The following is a 6963-nucleotide window of genomic DNA, read 5'->3' as shown; positions in this document are numbered from 1 at the left end:
AAGGAAGTTTGTTTAATGATAAAACGCAGTTATATAAATGTAACTGTATGTGCAACTCTGTGCAGTCACATTGGATGGAAGCTTGGTAATTAAATTATCCAAGGAGGTCAGGTAGAGTGGTTACTACCACCAGTATGCTTCTGTCCCCAGAAGCCTTTACAGCTATTCTGAGGGAAAATGGGCCCTTTTCCCACGGAAATGGTCTATAAGGGACTGCTGCAAGCAGAGAGAGAATCTGATCAAAATTATTTGACTATTGGGTAATGTAATCAAAATCACTGAAGGATGTAAGGGGTTTCTATTGGAACTTAACTTGGCTGCCCCTGGTTGTGTCTAGTTGTACAAGATGGAAGTGTAATCGGGGTATAGTTGTGTAAAAAAGCGTAATCACAGTGCAAGAAATGTTAGGCAAAAGAGAATTGTGTGGTAAAAGAAAAGGAAAGGGGGAGGAATGATGGGAACACTGAGCCTTGGGGTGGCTCTGGGGGGGGATCAGATTGTTGCTTTGGTGGGTGTGCATGAAAACTCTGTGGGCATGGGGGAGGCAGTTACACCTTGTGTAAAATTAATATGGCTAATATAATGTTATGGAGGTTAAACTATATGGAAGGAATGTGTATTTTCCCAGGACGTGTGCAGTGTATATTGGAGAAGGGGTAAAAGAAATGCAAATAAAACATGGTACTTAATTAAAATCCTATTAGGGCTCCAAAAGGGGCCACAATAGGTTGTGCTTTCTTTTTCAGATCTGTGTGTGTTTTGGAGCAGGAGATGAAAGTGGAAAGTAATCAGAACTCTAGTGGAAGTGGAATGTTTCCCTTTTAAGACTCTCTAAACAGCTAACAGCTTTGGATCCAAAAGCAAGCTAGTAAGCCTCTGTGTGTAAATGCAAATTACCTAGCTGATGGGCACAAAGGAGCTGCAAATAATGAATACATCTGGTCAGCAAACAAGCTGCTGGAAGACTCAAATTATGGCCCTCCAGGAAAGGGAGGTGAAAAAACAAGTCAAGCCTGAAAATAAGGGGGACAGGTTAACCTTAAGGGTGTGTGTGTACACACAGTGCTAAAGTCTGAAGCTGTGTCTCAGCTATTACCTGAGAATAAACTTAAAGCTTGGTACAGCAGAGAAACTATTGCAAACATGGTCTGTTGTACAAGAGGGGAAACTGAGGTACACCACCTCATGAATTTCATAAATGACCAGTGAGTGGGGTAATTCACTAGCCTGACTATAGAACAAAATAAGGACAGCCTGGAGGTAATTCTTCTGTTTTTTCTGCAATTAGCAAGGAAGTTTGTAAAAGAAAGTGGTATTATTATTAAGCAATAGTCTGTCCCCACCATGGGGGTGGAAACTGTTTCTTTTGTTTTTCAGACACTCTACAAGCAAGCTGGTGCCAGTGGAAGAATAACTCAGAATACCATGGATCTATGTTTTGTGTTGTTTGTCTGTGGTGTTTGTCTTGTTGCTAGCATTGTTGTGTTTTAATGAATAGAAAACCTCATGACATGGGTGGGGGATGGCTTCAAAAGGCTGACCCTGGATGAAGATGTGTATGGGAATGCAAAATGCTCAACTAGGAGGCCAGCACCTGAGTAATAGCTACCATGGTACCTGGAAATGGAATGGCAACTAAGGTGGCCCCCCACAAGCCCTATGGAAATAATGAGAAGGGGAGGAGCTCACTGGGAATCAATGGAGGGGTGTGTAAAATAGTGTAAATCAATAGAAGATGTTTGGATGTGCCCCTCTCCTATGACTATAGAGGAGCAGGATCAATGGCCTATACAAGGGGTGGACAATTGGGTGTCCTGTGTATAAGGTGTTTTGCTGGGAACTTACATATTACTGGGGGCACAATTACACCAGCCCATAACCAAACTACACACATCTACATGCTGCTATCTGGACTTTGGTGCACAAATGGATCTGTGAATCTTATTGCTGTGAATAATCTAACCAGGGCATACTGCCTGATTCCATACCAAGTGGTCAAGCTGGTTTGGACAATATCCCATTTCTCTGTGAACATTCAATGGACTTATTATATGGACAAAAGCATGCAAAACTTGCAGTAGCAGCTTGTTGCAACTACCAGCAATTGGACACGTAAGATTGTGACTCCGTCGAAGGAGGAGAGGCAGTGTTTTGGGGGTGTCTCGGATGTTGGATCATACTGCCGTGGTCAGGACTCTGTGTTGCTGTGGATTTTGTATTGTTAACTGTACTTGTGTTATGTTGCATAGGGAGATAACTATAAGTAATGTAATAAGCCCTCCAAACCCTGCAGTGTACTAGACAACCCGGACCCAACCTTCTCGGGCCCGCTATAATGGGAAGTCTGGAACACTAATTGGAATAGGTGTGGTATGCCCGTATGAGAGAAGGTGCAGGGCACTATACTACACAAGGGGCAGTGGGACAAATGGAATATCGACACCTTCCACCTTGATGCCTGGCCCTATCAGGAAATGTGTTGCCATATGTCCTATGCTTTTCCAGGGATACCTGGGCAGGAGGATCCCAAAAGAAAAAGAAAAAAAAGGGGTGGAGTGTTAGGATATAGATATTCAGGTCTGTCTGTAAAGGCCTATACTTTAAGAATTTAGGTGTATTCTTATCAATTGTCTAGTTATAGAGGTATAAAAGAAAGAAGCAAAATCACTGTCTGCCAGTGTAAGGGCCTTCTCTTAGTGTGACAGAGTTAGGCCCTGTTCTTAAGCTAAGGCCTTTGGCTAAGCAGCAGAGGAAGCCATAAGCTGGGAAGTGAACGGTCACATCCTCACATTCCAAACTAGTCACATTGAAAGAAGATGCTATTGGGCTGTTAGGAATACAATCCTGTCCTGATAATGCCTATCGCCTCCAGAGAAAGGGAAGTGCCTAGAAAATGTAAAAGGAAACTTAGTTTGATAGCATCCTGTCAAAGATGGCAAGAACTCACTTATCAATAGCTGGGATGTGAAATCCTCACTTCTGTATTGTTTTGTCATTATAGTTCCCACTTTGCTACTGTTTGTATAATCTCTGTCTGGTTCTGTGATTGTTTCTGTCTACTGTATAATTAATTTTGCTGGGTGTAAATTAATTAAGGTGGTGGGATATAATTGGTTACATAATCATGTTACAATGTTAGGATTGGTTAGTTAAATTTCAGGAAAATGATTGGTTAGGTATAGCTAAGCAGAACTCAAGTTTTACTATATAGTCTGCAGTCAATCAGGAAGTAAATGAGTGGGTGGGAGGGGAAAATGGGAACAGGGAATGGGGTAAGGAAACTGGAATCATGTTTTGCTAAGGGCAGGAATGGGAACAGGGACACAGGTGCAAGGCTCTGTGGTGTCAGAGCTGGGAAGGAGGATACTAAGGAAGGAAACTGGAATCATGCTTGCTGGAAGTTCACCCCAATAAACATCAAATTGTTTGCACCTTTGGACTTTGGGTATTGTTGCTCTCTGTTCATGCAAGAAGGACCAGGGAAGTAAGTGGGTGAAGGAATAAGCCCTCTAACAGCATAAGAGATTTTTTTTAAAAACAGCCAGCCTATGTGTATGTTTAGACTCATTTAATTGGATGCCTTGCTACAGGTATGTTAGGTGGGCTTCCCTCAAGTTACAGGAATGGAACAGACTCAACTTGTGTTCTTTTGGGAAGCCAAGGAGCTCTTGGGACCCAGTTGGGTCTCTGTTTACCTTCTTTAGAGAGATGTTCCCAAGCTGCTCCCCCTTCTCAGGGAAGCACCCTGTTCTCAACATTCCACCCTCCCTGGGTGTGCCTGAACCCAGTTACCCTCCTGACCAACTGTTTTTGTTTGAGGACCTCTGAAGTCTTTTCCAGTTGGCCAGCCAGGTCACCTAAGATGGTAGTTCCATTGTTTGACAGTTAGACCCATTCAGCTGTACTGGCCTCCAGCCTCTGGTCCTGTGATGGTGGGAGGAGTGCGCTGAAACTTTGCTGCCCTTGACATCCTACCCCTCCATCTCAGGGGACCTATATCAGTTGGGGCTCCAGATCAACAGTCATGGACATTCATTACGGCACCTCTCAAGTGCTCAGCACCTTTACCAGCTATTTGAAATCAAGTTCTTATAAACAGTGGCCCTGGCTTTCCAATGCCCAGAGAATGTGTCCATTCTGTGTCACTTGTGGGACATAAAATAGATGGGTTCTGACTGTAGCTGGCCAGGGGAAACATCCCCTGATGAAGGACAGCTCTCTGTTGATAAAGGCCCAGCAGAGGAAGCAGAACCAGCTCCTGTGCAGTCACCCCTCTGGTGTTCAGGGAAGGAATCAGACATGGCAGGATTGCTTTGGGGTATGTGTGAAGGAGTGGAGTTCCACTGTACCAATCCTTCCTCCAGCTAACTTAACTTCCTCTGTGACTGTGCAACACAGGTTCCTGCTGCACCCCTTTAACCTTCCTGCAGAGCTGGAACATGATGGAGAATAGAGCCTCTGGTGAGTCATTTACACCAGTGCAAGTGAGTTGCACTTTGAGTGTAAAACTCCACCCATCTGATTTAGTAGCATTTGACACCCACTTTGCACAGGGCGCAGTACATCTAGTCTCACTCACATTACCAGAAAGAGCCACCTGAAAACTATGCCATCCTCCTCCAAAGATCCACCCTCACCACATGCCTCCTTCCCCCAGAAAGGAAAGAAATAGATTGGCTTTGCAATACTTATGCCTAATTTAAACCAAAACAATGGGCAAAACACATTATACCAGTGTGGTACATCTGCTAAACAGGGGACTACTATTCCCAGCAGCACTCCTTTCCCCACTACACACCTCTCTTCCTCCTGGCCAGGGAAGGAAAAGGTCCTGAGCGAGGAAAGGATTAGGTCCTGTGATAGGGTCTTCAGTGGCCAGGTGGCCTAGTGTCTAGATTACTGGTCAGAGAAGGTGGTGGTGGGGGGAAATCTGGGCCCTCCCTCTCCACCAGGTCCCAGCCCAGGGACCTGTGTAGTTCAATCCCTAAGCAGGGGAGATGGGTCAAGACCAGTTTCTCTGGGCTACTTCCTACTAAAGTCTCTATAGTTGGCCATGCTAGTCCAGTTGCCCCACGGTTGGGACTCATCTACAGACTCCTCTTGGCAGGGGAAAGCTTACTTGCCTCCAGTGGCTATATTGTCTGGCAGGTTGCTGATCCACCTCTTCAGGCAGGCTAACAGAGAGCTCCTGCTTCCTCACAAATCAGTCCCCAACTGAGCCAGGCTCCCCTCTTTTCTTCCCCCTCCAGGCCTGGCATTGGCTGCAGGTATAATGGGGTGGGGCTAGCTGAACCCAAAGGTTTTCTTTAACCCCTGCTGTGCCAGTCAGCAGTTTCCCTGCCCCATCACAAACTCTTTTAGGAAGTAGCAGCTGCATGGTGAGCTAGGAGTTGCAGAGAAGCAAGATGCAGAGAGGAACTCCTGGAACTGTGTGTAGAGCTGCTTGTAGAACTGTCTGCGAGTGCCAGACATCACAGCTAGGTGCAAATCAGTGTGGGACTTATAGGGGAGCAGCAGCAGCTGGGCAGGGAACCAGTGCAGAGGGGCCCCAATGAGAGACCTAACTGCGTCTGGCCTGGAAACCCACAAGCTCCTATTTGCTTGAATAGAGACTGGACTGGAGTGACACCCCAAGCACTGAAGAGCCATGACTCTGGATTAGACTGCCCCAGGAGCCCAAACAAGAGCCACTATTGCTCACTTTGAATTGTAACTGTTGAAGCTTCTGTATCTCAGGTCTTTGCAATCTTTTCCTTTCCTGCCAGCCCTAGTAAAATACCCTTTCCCTTAGCCATACGTCTGAGTGGCTATTGGGACCCACCAGGGCTAATGTCTACAAGGCCTTGCTGCTGAAACACCTACAGTGCTTGCCTCTGATTCATGGAACATGAGGCATACTTGTGGCACTCTACGCATTCCAGCAGGGAGCAGTCCCAGTAATTACATCAGGTTAAAGAAGGAAGAAATCATGCACTAGCCCAGGAAGAAATCTAAGGCAAAGTCAACTACAAACCATGGTTTGGCCTCTCCATACTGTCTGGTCTCCACTGGGCCACAGCCATGTTTAAATTCTCCAGCACAGGGATTAAACATGAATTTTTGTCTTATGAGAACAGGTCTCTAATTGGTATAAATTCTATTCTTTAAATCAGATGGAGCGGCAGTTGGGACAGGGCTTTGGTCACCAACCAAGCTTCTCCCAGCAAGACGAATTTTGTTGGGACCTGGTCGAGACCTCCTCTGATTCCTGGGTGCTGGGGGTGACGAGTGAGAATAGCACCTGCACCTGGAGTGCCTTTTGGGCCCCAGGCTCTCAGCTCATAAATTCTCCTTCCATTCCCCTGAAGGCAGGTACCTGAGGTGAAACTCCTGATGTCTGCTGTGCACCAGCAAGGACCTGAGACAAACTGCACCCTCTGCAGAGCCTCTGCCAGGCTGTGAAAGTCACCAGCCCCACAATTCCAGTGACTTTTGTATGCCCCACCGCTTTTGTTTTTTAAATTGAGCCATTTACCAAGTTTAGTGGCTATTAAATATGGTCATTAATTGTTCATAAAAATAGTCATTTGATCTTCACTTACGAGTCATATTCACTACATAGCCATAGGGCTTTCCTGCAGTATATCATTCATTATGTTCATTTATTATGCAGTGCCCTGAGACACTGAAGAAATTAGTGAATGATTTATGGAACAGTTTAAGTGGTTGCAGTTTTTCTCCACTGACATGGCTGCAAACTTGGTCTACCCATCTGACTTGTGCTGTGACCGGGTAAGTGACAGAAACCTGGGCCATTATCAAATCATCACATTATAAACTGTGGAAATCAAATTGTTGGGCCAAATTCTGCTCTAGGTTACATCACTGTAAATCTGGATTTACTCCACTGATTTCTACAGAATCACTCCAGATTTACGTTGGTGTGATCCAGAGCTGAATTTGGCTCTCTGTATATAAAGTGAG

The sequence above is a fragment of the Caretta caretta genome, chromosome 2 (assembly GCF_965140235.1).
Source record: "Caretta caretta isolate rCarCar2 chromosome 2, rCarCar1.hap1, whole genome shotgun sequence".
Lineage (NCBI taxonomy): Eukaryota > Metazoa > Chordata > Testudines > Cheloniidae > Caretta > Caretta caretta.
The sequence above is the reverse complement of the archived record's forward strand: the minus strand, read 5'-3'. Positions refer to the sequence as shown.